This window comes from Macaca thibetana, chromosome 4 (genome assembly GCF_024542745.1).
Source record: "Macaca thibetana thibetana isolate TM-01 chromosome 4, ASM2454274v1, whole genome shotgun sequence".
NCBI lineage: Eukaryota > Metazoa > Chordata > Mammalia > Primates > Cercopithecidae > Macaca > Macaca thibetana.
In genome coordinates, this window is record NC_065581.1 from 47,804,828 (window position 1) to 47,823,253 (window position 18,426).

The 18,426-nt window shown below is 43.5% G+C and overlaps 1 protein-coding gene across 6 annotated transcripts in view; it reads right to left on the reverse strand.

Annotated features, from left to right (window-relative positions):
- Positions 1-18,426, reverse strand: part of ADGRF5 (adhesion G protein-coupled receptor F5) — a 102,306-nt gene that overhangs the window by 68,744 nt on the left and 15,136 nt on the right. For 2 of the 6 annotated variants that reach the window (XM_050787475.1, XM_050787473.1), the window contains exon 1: positions 213-587. The exons of the other annotated variants lie outside the window; for them this stretch is intronic. The gene's annotated coding sequence lies outside the window, so the exon portion shown is untranslated. Of the gene's footprint in view, positions 1-212; positions 588-18,426 lie in introns of those variants that run through there. 6 annotated transcript variants of the gene reach the window in all.

Here is an 18,426-nt window from a genome sequence, read left to right on the forward strand (position 1 = left end):
ATAGGCTCATTAACTGGACCAACAGTGTGCACAACAGTCTTGACTGGACGTACTTTACCTTCCCAACATACATATCATAGCTACGCAAAAGAAAAGCAGGCAAAGAGGATCGTAAGTGGAAGATGTCTTAAGAGAAGTGATTTAGGAGCCCCTGAGCTCTTGCTACAAAGGGAGACAGAGTGACAGACCGTAGTAGGAGAAATGTCTGTTACCTGTCCAGCACTGCGGTCCCCCGGCTGGCTCCTGCTCTGATCAGATGCCTAAAAGCTTCCCAGTTTCCACTATGGGGCCATTTGTCTTGCGGCCTCCTGGGCAGGGGGCCTCACGCCCAGTGGAGGGAGAACCAAGCAAGACTCATTTCGCGTTTTCAGACGGGACTAGCAGCTCCGCTCCCACGCTCAGCCTCACTGAGGCCTCCCCCAGCTATGATCCTCCCAGCCTCACAGAGTCATCCCTGAGAGCCGCGCTGCTGTTTTAAAAACAAAAAGTGATTTCCTGGTCCTCTTCCCCGGATGGCGTGTGCGATTTCCCTCACGCCCATGGGAAGTCCTTCAGATCCTTCTTATCTGGAAACCTCTCCACCAAGTGGACAGACTTGTTTAGTCAATGCCCCTAGTTCTCACTTTCCTTTCTCCAAAGAAAAAAATCAGAAAAGCAAAACCAGAGCAAACCAAACATAGGTTAGAGCTAATGAGAGGTACAAGATGCCTGGTTTCAACTTAAAAGATGACCACTAAATTAGATTGTAATTTCAGAGTGAAGGAAAATGAAGACCAGCGATGAATTCTTTGTCTTTAGCAGTGCCAAGAAAGCAGAGAATAAAAGAATCCGCAGAAGAGAAGAGATCTAAAGAAGTTGTTCAGTCCTCCCCCACGGGAGGGCTGTACCTCAAAAATGTCACATTGGAGGGATGTCCAGTTCTCCTAGGTTTCCAGGGAAACTCCGTGAGTATTTGTGTATCAAACTATAAATTTAGTGGTACTTAAAATACCACTCAGTAACACGGATATTTAAAGATAACGAGATATATGGTAAAGGCCTGGTTGGCAGGCTGCATTCAGGTTGTTGGGTTTAAAGATGAATTATAGTCAGCTCATTTTTGAACTGGAAGTGACCCCTCTGATCCTCATTTTACAAGAGAGGAAACTGAGGCCCAAGGAGAAACCTTCCCAAGGTCAGAACGCAGATGGAAAATGCTGTTTGACTCTCTACTCTGGAGCTCTGCCCACAGAAAATTTGATGAATGGCCTGGAATCGGCATTGGAAATAAATGCTTCAGGTGAGTCCCATGCAGGTAGTCCCAAGAGTATCTTCAGAGAATTCTTCATAGTGTCAAAGAAGGGACTCTGGACTCAGACTGTAGGAATTGACGCTTTAGTCCCACTGATTTTATGTGGCCACGTACACATTACTTGACCCTATTGAGATTCAATATTGTTTTGTTTTTAGACAGAGTCTCACTCTGTCGCCCAGGCTAGAGTCCAGTGGTGCGATCTTGGCACACTGCAACCTCTTCCTCCCGGGTTCAAGCGATTCTTACACATTACTTGACCCTATTGAGATTCAATGTTGTTTTGTTTTTAGATGGCGTCTCGCTCTGTCGCCCAGGCTAGAGTCCAGTGGCGTGATCTTGGCTCACTTCAACCTCTTCCTCCTGGGTTCAAGCGATTCTCTTGCCTCAGCCTTCCAAGTAGCTGGGACTATAGGTGCCTACCAGCACATCTGGCTAATTTCTGTATTTTTAATAGAGATGGGGTCTTTCCATGTTGGCCAGGCTGGTCTCAAACTCCTGACCTCAGGTAATCCCCTGACTCAGCCTCCCAAAGTGCTGGGATTACAGGCATGAGCCACTGCTCCTGGCCCTGAGATTCAGTTTTATAATGTGTGAAAGTGGGATGATAATCGTACTGAGTTTACAGACTCTGCTGAAACTGAAGAGGAAGAGTTTAGTAACTGTTCATTGTTCTCTGGAGCCCTGGGCTCCAGTGCCTCCAAGTTCATCCTCTCTCCCCTCCAGCTGCCTTCCCTTCTTGTCATGCTATCAGACTGGGGCAAGTCAGCAACCACCAGTGGGACTTAGGCTTGAGACCAGAGTATTTGGGCAAGAAGAGGATGAACTTCAAAATGTTATTATTCCACTTCTAGATACTGATTCTCAGCTGTAGTCTACAGCTTGGATTGGACACACCCTGACTTAAGAAACAGCCTGCTGAGGGACACAGTTCCTGGGCAAATGCTGCCTGTTTTCCTGCTTGTGTTTTGGTTGCTGGGTGCAGCAGGTTCTCTAATATGGAATGGGCGTTGTCAAAGTGACTGTCCCTTTCCTTCTCTGAGGAGCAATTCTTCTCGTCCACGGGTCCCTGCTTGTTGTTAGGAACACTGTGTGCTTGCTGCGCACACATTACAATGAAAACAAAAGCAAATAAAAAAGGGAACCACCATATGGCCTCAGCGGCAACCCAGAATGAACTGTGGATGGAGAGACCCTGCCCCGTCGTAGCTACGGCTGGAATTGACTGTCACAGAGGCCGTTTTCCCGAATCCTAAAACGTTGGTGTTGGTGGCTGAACCCAAACTTCTTCAACCAAACTGCAAATGTAGTCAGAATAATTCACCAGTCAGGTTATCTATGTTTCTTAATATGAAATATCTCTCATGACTGTAAGGTACAGTCTCATTAGAGACAAAGCTCCTACTTTCTCATGAAGAAATTTCAGCACCAAATAAATACGTATTTTCCAGCATGTTCCCAGCTGTTTCACTCCTGCCCTTCTTTCACTCTGCCCTTCTCCTTTCTTCACACAGGTAACATTTAGTCTCCTTTTAAGTTCCAAGTGTCATTTCTTCCAAGGACCCTCCTATTTCTCCCAGCCTGAGCCAAGTATTTCTTTTCCCTGATCCCACACTGCCAGATGCATGTCTTTTTGAAGTTACCACACTGCATTCAAACAAAATCCATTTGTTTGAATGCAGCACCTTGAAGGCAGACACTGGTCTCATTTATGTTATGCCCAGCTCCTATTATAGTGCTGGTATATAGTGGGTTATCAGTAAAAGCGAGTGAAATTAAACTCTCCATTTCATTTTCCATTGCTGGTCCTTCCTCTTAACATAAGAATGTCTCATAGCTCAGTCTTTGAAATGCTTCTCTGTTGACACTTATTTCCCAGGTAATCTCTACTAATTTTGGCTTAAATCTTTTTGCTGATGACTTCCAAATGTCTATCTCTATCCCAGACCTCTCACCTGAATTCCTGACTCATGTATTCAACTGCCTACTTGATATCTCCATTCAGTTGTTCAGTAGGCCCTCCAACAGAACATGTCCCAAACTAAACTCCCGATCATCCCTCCCAAACTAGCTATACCATCAGTCTCTCTCATATTAGCAAAGGGCATCTCCATCCTTCCAGTTACCCAGATCAAAACCCTGAGAGTCATCTTTGAGTCCTCCCTTGCACACTTTACATTTAATTTGCCATCAAATCTTGTTAGCCCTATTTTCAAAATACATGCATAATCTGGCACTTCTTACCCCTTCTGCTGCTGTCATTCTCATCCAAGCCATCAATTACCAGTGGCTTCCCTGTCTCTGTGCATCTCCTCTTGCCCCTTATAGTCTGTTCTGAAAACTGCAGCTAGAATGGTCTTTATAAAATACAAGTTATATAAAGTCCACCTGTGCTCAACTCAACTCCTGCAGTCAGAGCACAAGTCCTTTCAACAGCCAGAGAGACCTACATGATCTGCACCACCTTCTGTCCCCATTGTTCATGCTGCTCCAGGCACACTGGCCTCCTTGCAGACCAGGCAGTCTGCATTTCAGGGTCTTCATACTTGCTGTTCTCTCTGCCTTCCAGGGATGTTCTTTGTACAGATTTCCTCAAGACTCACTCCGTCGCCTCATTCTCACTTTTGCCCCAACATTGCTGTCTTAGTGAGGCCTTCATTGACAGCCATATCTTACATTTCATCCCTCCACATCCCCCCGACTTGCTTTAGTTTTCCATGTCATCTCTGGTACACTATATTACACTTGTAAATTTTGCTGGATGTATCCATCTTGCAGCCCTGCACTAGAAGGTAAGCTCCCAAGTCGAGTGCAGGGGCTCATGCCTGTAATCCCAGCACTTTGGGAGGCTGAGGCGGGTGGATCACTTGAGGTCGGGAGGTCGAAACCAGCCTGGCCAACATGGTGAAACCCTATCTCTACTAAAAAATACAAAAATTAGCAGGGAGTGTTTGCTGGTGCCTGTAATCTCAGCTACTCAGGAGGCTGAGGCAGAAGAATTGCTTGAATCTGAGAGGCAGAGGTTGCAGTGAGCCAAGATTGCGCCATTGCACTCCAGCCTGAGTGACAAGAGCAAAACTCTGTTGCCTGCTTAACTGATTCATTGCAGAGGAGTATTTGAAAGTGTTATGCACAAGTGAAGTTATTAATGCCACAGCCCTGGCCAGCATAGCTAAAGTACATATTAGTTCAACTTGCGAAATTCTCCTACCTCCACATCTTGACAGGGTAAGCCCTGCTTTTATAAATTTTCTCTTATTTTTTAATCCATAACCAGATGTTGGCAACCCTTTTGACCCAAGGTCAGCTCTCTTTTGGTCTTTCTACATTGAGGCCAAGAAAGTTCTCCTTTGGCACTGACTTGTCCTTATGCAAGGAAGGAACCGGCAAATAACTGGGCAGTTTCATAGTATACAAATGGTCTTATTCTTATCTCGGGTGTGTGTATTTTGGCAGAGCCTCCACTAATGGAATTGGTCATATTTGTGCTTAGCTGCAGCCACTCAGATTTTATTTGCACTGAATGCTACTGTACCCATTCCACCAATAGACGGTGTTATTACACCTTCTTTGTGTATGCGTCTCTCAGACATTGATGTTGTTTTGCTATGGAAGATTGCAAAGTTTCCATCTTTTGGTTGACAGCTGCCTTCCAGCACTTCTTATGACTCCAGTGATGGCCCCAGCTTCTGCCAGAAATCCAAGTGGGACCGTTTTCTGGACTCTATTCCTAGCACTACCCCCTCTGCCATCTCCTGCCATCTCCTGGGAGAGGGAGAGACAGCACCTCGGGTGAGGGGGGACAGTGCAGATTTGAGGTATGGTTCATTGAGGTGTCATCCACACTTCTCTCTTGACCCTTATTGATCTATTCTTGGAGAGTGCTGACCACCAATGGCCTGTGAGCCATCCACAGCCTTCACATTCCACTTTCACTTCTTAGAGATGACATGCTGTCTATGTAGCAGGAAGTCATTTCTGATCCCCATGGCGTGACATATGTCACCCACATGCCTCAGCTGTGATGCACAGAATTTCAGAGTCATCGACTTGTCATTGACTCTTCCTCCCTCAGTCCCCTCCAACCCAGTCCCATGGAGAAGAGCAGGTATTTGAGGACATGGCATTCCTTCTTGTCTTGGCCTAGGAGGGAATCTATTTAGAAGGAAGCAACACTTTTCCTCTCAATGTACACATGTCATTTTGTCCATGCACACTGGGCAGTCACTCCTGTTTTAACCTCTGCTTCTTTACCGTGCATCCTGGGTGCGGGTGCTCTGCACTGGTGGATACCGTATACTGCAGTAACAGCGAGGTTGATCTGCAAACATCAGGCAGAATCCTGGCTTGGGACTGCAAAGTCCTGTCCTCACAACACCATCTCCCATCCAAATTCCATCATTCTATGCTATTTTCAGTGCTTCAGCTTTTCCTTTGACTCCCAAAAAAGTTTCCCTCATTTTTACCTCTGATTGTAGAGATAATTTCCTCAGAATTTATTAAGGCGATTAGTGAACAGTCATAATGCCAAAACCACTAGACAAATACGTACTAAGAGTCATCCACGCCAGGAGAAAATCAGAATCAAATAATGTTAGAGCAAAGGGTGGGCGGGGGGTATAGCTGGTGATCATTTGTTCCAAATATCTAGTATTAAAGTTGAAAGGCTTAACCAAGGTCACAAGCAGCATTAGTGTCAGAGACAGACTTAGAATTTAGATCTTCTGTCTCTGCATCCCATGCTGTTACCTTATGCTCTGGTGACCCCCAGTCCCCACCAACACATGCATTCCCATCCCCAGTTTTCTGGTAGGAGAAATAATGGTTCTAAGTAGAATAAGGACACATGGAGGTAAAGTCCTGTTACACCTCTGTAACGACGAGAACAATAAAAAAATCTGTCAGCATTTATCCCCTCTTTATTTAGTTAACACAAATAACACTTCTGATGCAAGCCAGCAACAGAATTTCCTTGTTAACATTATTATCACAGAAGTAGACCAGCAACAGTTAAGCAGTCTCTTTTCCATCCACAACCCCCAAGTCCCACCCACTGACCTAGGTCCCAGCTTTCATAGAGTACTCAGAACAACATCATAACAGGTGATAAAGGCCTGAAACCTCCTTCTCAGACAATACCCATAAACAAAGCTTTGTCATCAATAAGTCAACAAGCAAGCTTTATTGAAGAAGTTTCTCCACGTTGTACCTCCCTAGGTCAGAATTAAGCTCACATCATGCCAAATAGCTGTATCGCCCTCCTGAGACAGAAGTGTAGTCTATGCTCTGGCTAAAATGCTTCAATTTGATTTTTACCTAATTTTACCCAGGGAGATACTGAAAAGTGGGGTGAAAACCACAGGAACATTTGAGGGGACAGAAGAACTGACCCAAGTCAGATGAGGGTTTCAGAAGGAAGCATAAACCAAATACCTGCTGTGAATCCTGGTCTATCAAAATTCTAGATAAAATTGCTTTACCCCAGCTTGTGGAAGTTCAGAGCCCACCTCAGGGCGCCTGGGAATTCCTAAGGATGTTTATATTCTCCTGGCCCGGTCAACCTATAGAACTGCCACACTCCTAGTGTGTTGTGTCTGTGTGGCTCTAGGTTGGTACGAAAGAAAAACAGCCCCTTTTTTGAATTTCACCACACACCCAGTAAATGTGAACCTAAAGTTTGGGAGTAAAGGAGTGACTAAAGTCATATTTACAACCAGAAAAATAACCAAGTTGTGATTGGAAGGGTGGATGTTACTATTCTATTGGGATATTTTGACCACCTCTTCGCCGAGCATTCCACAGACTCCCACCTTCTCTAGTGCCAGCTACCTACCATCTCGCTGACCTCTCTTCCCTTCTTCCCTGTATTCTCTACTCTTCTCCCATTGGCTCCTCTATCTATGGGGGTAACAAACACATTCCATCCCTCACTTTATGCATGAGACTTCTACTCTCTTAGAGGTCTGAGTCTCAATTGCTTTCTAGGTGTTTATCACAGTATTTTTCTAAAGACAGTTTCTTCCCAAGGAGCACTATTAAGATACCCCTTTCTCTTACCTCTAAATTGGGACAATTTCACAGGTACAGGTTCGGTAGTTATCCATATACCTAATATCTAAGATGAAGTAGTGATTTCTGAGCAGAGAAAGAGGCAATATTAAACTTGGGTTAAACTTGTAGTCTTTACCTTGCGATGTTTGGCTCATGACTTAGAGCAAGAAATGACACTCTAAATAAATTAGCTCAATGTTTCCAGGGTCTATACTCTTCTTATTGTTTTATTATTATTTACTTATTTATTTTGAGATGGGGTTTCACTCTTGTTGCCTAGGCTGGACTGCAGTAGCACCATTCTGGGTCAGTGCAACCTCTGCTTCCTGGGTTCAAGTGATTCTCCTGTCTCAGCCTGTAGAGTAGCTGGAATTACAGGCACTCACCACCATGCCCAGCTAATTTTTGTATTTTTAGTAGAGATGAGGTTTCACTATGTTGGCCAGGCTGGTCTCGAACTCCTGGCCTCAGGTGATCCACCCACCTCAGCCTCCCAAAGTACCAGGATTACAGGTGTAAGCCACTGCACCCAGCCTCCAGGGCCTATATTCTTTCATGGAAGAATGTTAAGTGGTTCTCTTTAACATATTAGAATACAGCTTTTAACTGAAAGTGTAGCGAATGGCACCATAGTATGAAAAATAAGATGCCAGGTGACATCAGAAGCATAAACTGTCACTTCTGTAGCAGGATTTGGAAAGCAACAGAAAAACCTGTTTATCTGCACCTCATTCCTTAAAATTACACTTTTAGAGACAAATTGCTTTAACTGGAGAAACTGCCCCTACTCTGACTCAAATATCTTTGAAATGTTGAGATATTGTTCATTTCCATTTCCAGTGAGTTCCATATTAGTGTGAATTAATTTAAACCAGCAGTTAAAGATGTAACATGAACGGCAGTAGAGATAACAGGAGGACAATGAGGGTAGAAAGAAGTGGGAAATGGTGTGGGGGTGGTATTTCAGACAGCAGTTATTTATAGGCTGGCATGCAGCTTGCATGTAAAAATCATTCTGCCCATTATCAGTGGAACTGTTATGGCCACATAACTTGGCAATCCTATTATTTATGTTAGTTTTCTCACTCCTTGAAAGGGCCATTTCACACCTTCTCTTCTCTCCTCAGTCTTAGCAGTACCCTTGCCTCACATTTCGTTGGAAAAACAGTCAATTAAATGAAACATTTGGCTGGGTGCAGCAGCTCACGCCTGTAATCCCAGCAGTTTGGGAGGCTGAGGCAGGCGGATCCTTGAGCCCAGGAGTTTGAAACCAGCCTAGGCAACACGGTGGGACTCCATCTCTATGAAACAATACAAAAATTAGCCGGCCATAGTGGTGCACACCTGTAGTCCCAGCTACCAGGGAGGCTGAGGTGGGAGGATCACTTAAGCCTGGGAAGTCAAGGCTGCAGTGAGTCATGATCACACCACTGCACCCCAGCATGGGCAACAGAGGGAAACGCTATTAAAAATAATAATAATAAACATTCATCTACCTATATAAAAACTTTCAATCTTCTTGCACCTGCCCTACCCATTCTGGCCTTCTTTCCAGTTTGAGAGGATGATAAGGCCTGCCCCTTCTTCCACTGGGCTCTGGGTGCTGTCCCCTGTTACTTCCTCAGCATCATCAGCACACAGACATAGAGCATCTCTTTGACGTTATGTCTTTCTCTTTCCCCTCATTTACTGCAACATTTTCTGTTCCCCTTCACAGCTCTTAACTAAAGAGCCAAATACCTAGATTTCATCTCCACCTCTTTAACCTCCCTCTCCAGCCTCAAAGTCAGTCAAATCCATCTCCCCTCCCCACTTCTGCATCCCAGCTGCTCTCAGGGAGCTCCCCCAGTCTCCAGGTTGCTATAAACAACGGTTCATTAGCTGTTCTCATCTCCCTTAACTCGGCAGCACCATTTGACATAGCTGGTCACTTCTACCTTCTTATAAACCACAAGACATATTGTGCGTCTTCTGTGACATTCACTCTCCTCCTGCCCTGGCAGTTCCTCCTCTCGGTCTCCTTACGTAGGTGTGCCTAAGACTTGGCCCAGGGGCCCACTGTCCTCTTTCGCCTGTGCTTTCTTCCAGGGTATCACACTTGAAAGAACCTTCATGATTGAAGGCAAAATAAAAAACATTTTTAGTCACATGAAGACTAGGAGGGTCTGTATCTCACTGACTCTCACTAAAAGAATGACTAACACCTGTAATCCCAGCTACTCGGGAGGCTGAGGCAGGAGAATTGCTTGAACCTGGGAGGCAGAGGTTGCAGTGAGTTGAGGTCGTGCCATTGCACTCCAGCCTGGGTGACAAAGTAAGACTCCGTCTCAAAAAAAAAAAAAGACTAAAACAGAATCAATTTTTTTTTTTTTTTTTTTTTTTGCCATAAACCTCTTTGTCCATTTGGTGAAGGCTGTGTAAGCCTTCTCAGAATAATGTTTGTAAATGCACGAAACAGAATATATAAGATAATAAATGAAAATAATTGTATTGAAATACAGTTAAAACATAATGTGATTTAGCAGGCATATTTTTTACCACGCAAGTTTCTGGATCCCTCTGAATTTTATTCATGTGCAGTACATGAACCTATTTAAGAAAGATGAAATTGAACACTCAAGAATTGATCATTTAAAAATTATTTTTTGACCATGAGTTTTAAAAATTATTAGTTAGAAGTGAGTCATGTGGAGGTGAGGTTATAAAAGAAAAGACAAACTAAAATGCTAGGTAACTGCTAAAAGGAACATAGTAGGTGTTCAATTAGTGCTTTAAAAATAAGTAAGTAAATCAAGGACAGATTTTGTTTTACCTCTTATCTCTTTTCACTTGGTAGGATATATACTGTTAGTGGAATCCAGTATACCCCAAAGCAAAGTCACAGCATGGTTGTGGTTGCTACTATATCCACACAAGGGTTTTCTGTGCACATTAATGCCCCCGAAGCCCCTTGTTTGTTAACAGGGGTACAGGATTCCCCCATGCCACAATCTTAGCTACAGTGAAAGTAATTTCTAAGGAAGAGCTAGAAATTCCCAGTACATAACAGATGCTCAATAATTATAACACCTACAATAGAAGGGTGACATCGCTAGGTCAGTATCACCTTCTGGTCAACCAGAGATGAGTCATCCATGTGGTGAAAATTACCATTCTCAAGCATGCATCCCACCTCCCCACAGAGTCGCTAGTCCTGGGCTCCTGTTTGATGGCTAATAATCGCGTCCCTATACTGAGACTCCTCGCAATTCCTCTGAGGAATGACATATTCTTTTTAAAATGCCCTTTCAAGAATACATAATATGTCATGCACAATGACAATGTTTGCTTGAGAAAGAAATCTGAAAAAAAGACTGGGCGACGCCAGTGTCTATGAAAAACAACAATGGCTCTGAAGTGCATCGCCAAGAAGGGGCCAAAAATAAGATCACTGAGAAGAAGCACAAAGTTGGAGGCAGCAGTGATGGGAACGGAAAACAAAGCATACATGAAAATTAATCAAACTTTCTGAAGTTCACCTCCTTGGGGAGAAGGAAGAATGTGCCTCTTAAAAACGTAGAGATGTGGAATGCTGCAAAACCACAGAGCTTGTGAGTGAGCTTAGGGGAACTAAATATTAACTTGATAGTTAGCAAGGTCTTGGTATCCAAGAGCACCACTTTTATGCTACCTGTAGTGAATCATTTTTAAAGAAAATACAAGGATAAATAATTTCCAGATGCTACACATATCGCTCTGTAAAGTAACTCCTGTTCAAAACAACTTGCTTGTTTTAATACTGGAGAAAAGCACTAGCTATTCACTTCAAGTTGCTTGCCCCTAAATCCACTGAATTCTCTGTCTCCCCAGGTCCAAGTCATGGATATGTCATTACTTTGGTACCCTCTTTATTCACTGGTCTGTTCCGTCTCATACCACAATGGCAAACCCGGAGAGATGGACCAACCTAGTTGGCCTGGTGATCAGGTTGCTACTACTGAAGGTGAGTTGCGCTGCTTTCTAGCCTGAGCTTTCTATTTTAGGAATTTAAAGGGTAAGAGATTGAAGACAAAGGTGTTCGCAGTGGCTGCTACTGCAATTCAAAATGGTCTAGCATTGTACAGATTGTCATCGGGCTTCATGGAAATTGCTCAGCCCTCCACAGCTCCCATGGCCTATCTCAGCACAATGAGGGGGGTCCACGTTTCCAAGTTCAAGACCTTTCATAACTACATCACCTTCTATTTATCAGAGTCTGCCTCTCAGGACCACTAAACTATTTTTGGATCTGAAGCACAGTACACAAAACATAGCTACATATCAACAATTACACAATTATTCCAGACCCAGAGCCCTTGATTTTGCCTCGTCTGACCTGGAATATTAAGGGAGGGAAAACCACATCTATTTTTAGTTTCTTCCAGAATTCCTCAAATTGTTCACTTTTCCATTTTGTTGAAAGCCATTAAGATCTAGACTTTGTGTTTTACCCAGCAGTATGTGAACACTTTATGGCACATCTTTGTCTGGGACTCTTCATTTGAACCTTCTGGGCTCTCACTAAATATGGGCAATCTTATGAGTGACCTCTTGCCCCTGAGTCACCTGAATCCACTAATGTCTCTCTCTCTGTCTCTCAAAAACACACATACACACACATGCATGCACACTCTTATGCCACATACACACTCACACTTCTGTACGTAAAATTAGAGAGCAGCCAGCACACACAATTCTGGACCATGGAGATATCTAGCAGAGTTGACACTTGGACTAGATCTTTTATGAACTTTCCCCTTCTTTATATGAGGACATCATTTTCCGCAATAAGCCTTATTTGCTTGACGAATTCTTTCGATTTAAAGCAATTGACTAAAAAAGGAAACATTCTACTTTATGCTACTACTAAAATTCAGTGAAATGTTTAAGTGTGAACTAAAATTCGTACATGCCAAATAATAATAGTATGCCTTGAAGATTGCACTCTGCACTGTTTTAAATTTTAAACAAAAATAAAAACTCTGTAGGGTCCCATAGAATGACAGAATTGAAGCTACACGTGTTCAGTTTCTTTACAACCACCATGCTAACATTGCGTGTTTTTAATCTACTGTTCAAATGCAGGGATGTGTTATTCTGCAGAGGCTGGAGGGACTTCAGGCAAACTCAAACAGTCCCAAACCCTTAGAAACTTACTCTTGGAACAAACATGTGTAGCTGAGTTCCTCTGTGTGAGGAGCTGCTATATAAACGAGAGTTTTCTGAATTACCTTCTCTGTAGAACACTATTTATTAAAAGGTAAGTAATAAAAGTACATTAATTAGCAGCTTATATTACTGAAACTCACCGGTAATGGTAGCAATTGTTAAGAACTTAGACCTTCAATAGACTTTTTAGGAAAAATACTTTATCACTGACATTGTTTGGGATCACCACCATATGGTGATAGTTCTTTTTTTTTTTTTTTTTTTTTTTTTTTTTTTTTTGAGACGGAGTCTTGTTGTGTCGCCCAGGCTGGAATGCAGTAGTGTGATCTCGGCTCACTGCAACCTCTACCTCCCAGGTTCAAGTGATTATTTCGCTTCAGCCTCCTGAGTAGCTGGGACTATGGGCACGTGCCACAATGCCTGGCTAATTTTTTGTATCTTTAGTAGAGACAGGGTTTCACTGTATTAGCCAGGATGGTCTTGATCTCCTGACCTCGTGATCCGCCCGCCTCGACCTCCCAAAGTGCTGAGATTACAGGAGTGAGCCACTGAGCCCGACCGATAATCCTTAAAAATGCTTTAGTCAGTTTTATTGTTGATTTCAAATTCTCTACAGACAATGCACCACCTTATTGCCTGCACTTGAGGGAAACCCCCCACTACTCCACCCTGATGTCACGGATTCCAGAGTGTCTCTTGTGAGCTCTTCATGCAAGCACAGGAGACCTTCATTCAGAGGTGCCTCATTCTCTCTTCATTAGCCTAATTTATTTTATCTGAGAGCAGTACTTTTAGGGGTACAGACCCAAAGAGGGTAGAGGAAGAATTTGCCACTACCAAATAAAAGTGGAGAGAGAGCTCATATTAAAGGAAGGCCACATGAATCTGATTCACTAAGGCATTTCCCAGCTTCTCAGAGGAAGCTAATCTTGCCTTTCTCCTTTTCTCCAAGTCCCTCACCTGCTCCCGAATTCAACTCCATCTGGAAATATCTCCCTGACCCAGAGGAAGGAAGGGCTGCACAGATGTCTGTCAGTGCGGTTCCAAGCCCCCAGGGCCACTTGTAAAAAACAAGTGTGTTGTGTGGTGCTGACCTGGAGTGAGAAGGAAAACAAGCTTTGACTCCACTGACCCTGAAGGAAGGAAGCAGGAAGCCTTGTAGGGGGACGGGGTGAAGCCATCCGGAACGAGGTGTCCTATTACCGCCTGACCCTCTCCCTAATCAGGAATGCAGAATGAATGACTCCAGCCCAGAAAGCAGAGCAACTGCAGCAGTTTCCACACCTATCTCAAAATTAGAGAACTTACCTTGCACAGGAAACAATCCTTATGGCTCCTACTGTTTACACCACCCTAGGTACAGTGTGTTGGGTCCTGCTCAGTCTTCACAACACCGCATTCTGTCCTCATCCCCATTTTACAGATGAGGAAAATCAGTCTCAGAGGGGTTGAGTTGGTCAGGATGGAACCCAGAGCTGTGCCATGCCCAAGGCCTTCCTCCCTGGGATGGGGGCTGGCTGGGGCTTGAACGCTCCCGTGCCTCTATCACCTGTAGATTCTAAAGCATTAACCTTCAGACTTTGTGGTTTTGCTGTTGGTCATATGGTGCTGAGGTCCTTGCTGTATCTTCTGTATCTTTTCTCCCAGATCTGCCTGCCATAGCTGCCTTCCTCAAAATATTCCTTCATGTGAAAGCATTATGAGAAAGGGTAAATCTAACTGTCTGCTATAATAGTGGCAGTAGGTGGGTTTACATCACACACGCTAGGAAACTGCTTTAATCTTTCGACATCTCTCTCTTTCCAAATCATGCACACCTTCATTCTATCATCAAACATTTATTGAAAATCTACATGCCAGACGCTGTTCTAGGCCCTGGGGATAAGAAGTAACGAAAACAACTGTCCCCTAGGAGTCTACACTCTAGTTGCGGGAGGTGCTAGCTAGCCTCTCTTTACCCTCCAGGTCCATCTTCCCCCTTTTCTGTGCCCCAGGAGGCTAACCCCGCGCTCTGCTGTGCCTTGTCTTCTGGGAGGGTGATGGAAGGTAGGGAGAGTGGGAGATCCCAGCGGGATGTTGTAGTATGGAAGCACAGGAGAACCTGGCATTTTCTCCCCCCAACTCCTGGCAGGCAGCAGTTTTGGCAGTGATTGTATTCCTCCCCTCTAGCCACAGATCCTGGGGGATTCCCCTCTCCCACAGTCACAGATCTTGGCAGGTTCCTCTGACACCTCCCTTACCTCCCCACCCTTCTTGACCCTTTTTGCTTAATGAGATGCAACCCATGGCTGCTCGATGCTGCCAGTTCTATGTTGACTTAACTGCTCTTACCTCTTCTGTTACCCTTTGAAAATGTCACTTCTTTTCTGCCAGGACCTTGACTGATACAGAAATACAGACAATAAACAAACAAGTGAGTTATATGTCTGATGAGTAAAAATGCTATGAAGAACGTGAAGCAAGGTACAGGAAATAAGGACTCTGTGTGTGTGTGTCTGTGTGTCTGTGTGTGTGTGTGTGTTGATGGGGTGGCATCAAGCTCATCTTTCTCCCGTGTCACTGAAATTGCCCTTATGATGCTTACCTCATGTTTTCCCAGCCCCTCACTGTCTCAAATTTCATGCTATTGGGTTTTCTACTAAATCTTTTATTTTCTTATCTTAGTAAGCAGAGCAGTTCAGGTCAATTGTGGCTCCTTCCTTAAAATGTGTACCTCAGTTCTCCCAACCATTCATCACCATTCTAGTTGCAAGGCAACACAGTGGTCCCCCATTATCTGAGGGGGATACGTTCCAAGGCCCCCAGTGGATGTCTGAAATCATCGATAGTACTAAATCCCATATATACCATGTTTTTTATATGCATGCATACCTATGATAAAGTTTAATTTATAAATTAGGCACAGTTAAGAGATTAACAACAATAACTAACAATGAAATAGAGCAGTAATATAATATGCTAGCATCACTAATCTTGTGCTTTGGGGTGATTGTTAAGTCAGATAAAAGTCACTTGAACACAGGTGCTGCGATACATACCCTGACAGTAGATTTGATAACTGAGAAAGCTACTAAGTGACTAATGGACAGAAATACGCTGGACAAAGTGATGATTCATGTTCCAGGTAAGGCAGAATGAACAGCGTGAGATTTCATCATGCTATTCAGAATGGAATGTAATTTAAAACTTCTATATTGTTTTTTTCTGGAATGTTCCATTTAATATTTACAGACCCCAGTTGGCCATGAGTGGCTGAAACCACAGAAAGCAAGACTGCTAATAAGTTGGGGATTGGGGACTACTGATTCAGAGTTATCAATACCAGAAATGTTTCCTATTACATGTAACTTGTGAATAAACATGATTTATAGTTTAATTTTAGTGTTTGGGGAAAATGTACATTCTTTAATTCTGGAAAGCCTGCAGAACGAATTCCAGTGTTCATTCTGAAAAGTCTTTGCTAGAAAAATAACATTCTGGGCGCCTTCTACAGCAGTATCCTCCCTTTCCCTTCCTTTCTGCTGGCCTCAGACACTATCATCTGCCATCTCATAAGCAGCAAATCAGAGCTGAATGTGGTGTCTTCCTCCTAAACTCTTTAACCCTTGATAAACACTGTTGACTGACAAATAGCACTTGTCTATTTCTGTATTTTTTGGCTCTGACAATCATCTTGGAAGCCAATGAGAAGGAGAAATTTGGGGCTGCTGTGAAAAAGGCAACAGATTCTGGTAGGTGAGGCCACTGGAAGTGAGTGGTCTTCTGAGCCAGTGATAAAACCTTGGAGTCCACCCCCTTATCCCACTAGATGAAGGAGCATCTTGGTGGGTGGAGATCAGCACCTTAATGATCACTGCACTAGGTTGCAGTGATCCACATGGGTAGGGTGCTTAATAACCCTTTGGGTGTCCCCTGAGCAGGACTTCTGGGTTCCTCCTGTGAGTTCCCCCACCTAGAGTCTCAAGGTACAGCCCTAAGATCTTCATCATTAACAAACTCTCCAGGTAACTCTTGTGCAAACCAAATTCTGAAAACCGCAAATCTAGAGATGACCACACATGTTCTACCACAGAGTCCTTCACAAAGCCTCTCCCCAAAACTAGCCTTATTTTTCATTCTTTCTACTTTTCTGATTTTTTTTCTTTTTTTAATGAAGTCTCACTCTGTCACCAGGCTGGAGTGCAGTGGCGCAATCTCAGCTCACTGCAACCTCTGCCTCCCAGGTTCAAGTGATTCTCCTGCCTCAGCCTCCCAAATAGCTGGAACTACAGGTGCGTGCCACCACACTCAGCTAATTTTTGTATTTTTAGTAGAGACGGGGTTTCACCATCTTGGCCAGGATGGTCTCAATCTCTAGACCTCGTGATCCCCTCAGCCTCAGCTTCCCAAATTGCTGGGATTACAGGCGTGAGCCACCATGCCCAGCCTTTTCTGATTATATAAAAGCAAAAGTCCCGGGGACTCATTGCTTGCTCCTTTAACTAGTGGTTCTCTTCTACCTGTGGGGCAGGACTCTTGCTTTAACATGATTCGCTGAGTGGCCAGTTTCAGGGTATCTTGATTGGGGCCAGGCAGGGTTGAAGCTTAAGGTGGGCTCAAGGTGTGGAGGGGCACAGGAAACAGGAGGGCACTGGTTTGAGAAGAGTGTAGAGACTTGTGAAGACACACAGTAAATAAGTATGTAAACAACTTAGTATATGTGACTTCAACTAAAATCCCTGTGTGAAAATTAAACAAATGAAGAGAAAGAGTAAGTTAATTAAAATGCATTGTCTTGGCCAGGTGCAGTGCCTCACGCCTGTAATCCCAGCACTTTGGGAGACCAAGGCGGGCAGATCACGAGGTCAGGAGATCGAGACCATACTGGCTAACATGGTGAAACCCCATCTCTACCAAAAATACAAAAAATTAGCCGGGTATGGTGGTGGGCGCCTGTAGTCCCAGCTACTCAGGAGGCTGAGGCAGGAGAATTGCTTGAACCTGGGAGGCAGAGGTTGCAGGGAGCCGAGATCATGCCATTGCACTCCAGCCTGGGCGACAGAGGGAGACTCCATCTCACAAAAAAAAAAAAAAAAAAAAGTATTGTCTCTTGGGTCCAATAGAAGTAATTTTCTGTTTATTTCCTTTACAATCAATATTAATTTCAATTATTTTTAGTAACTTCCCTTTGAACTCATTGTTTCAAAATCCAAAAGTGACTTTCATTAAAGGTTGAATTTTGCTTGTGAGGACATGGAATGGGAAGCTTCAATTAATTAATTTTACTGACATACTAAAGGTGAAAACTTATGTAGTGCTGAAAAATCTTCAAACATATATTTAGCCCATTTTTTCTGTATGTAATAGAGATTGTCAATGGAATTGAACCCACTTTCGATGAATGAGGATTTCCAGCTACTTCCAGATATTCTCAATGGCATTTACATTTTAGTATTATAGATGGAGGAGTTTAGACTACTAGAATGATTATAAAATGCTCACGAGAACTTATTTCTTATAATTTTAAATTACAGTTGTCCCTTGAATAACAGGAGTTTGAATTTCAAGGACCCAGTTTTATGTGGGTATTTTTTTTCAATACATACAGTTGATACTTGTAGTTCTGTATCTGAAACCAAACACGGATTGAAAAATATGGGTTTCCTTAGATGCTAAACCAACCATACTAATGGTTGACTTTTACTTTTCCCATATGTGAGGTTCTGCAGGACTTACTTTGGGACTGAGTGTGCACGGATTTTGGTGTAACCTGGGGCGAAGGAGTGCAACTCTTGATTCTTCACTCATGTTAAAGATTAATTCATCCACTTGCTATTATATTTTCCACATCGATCTTTTTCTTCTAAATATTTGTTTTGAGAAATTTAGTTTGTGACCATGACATTAGAGAAGATAGT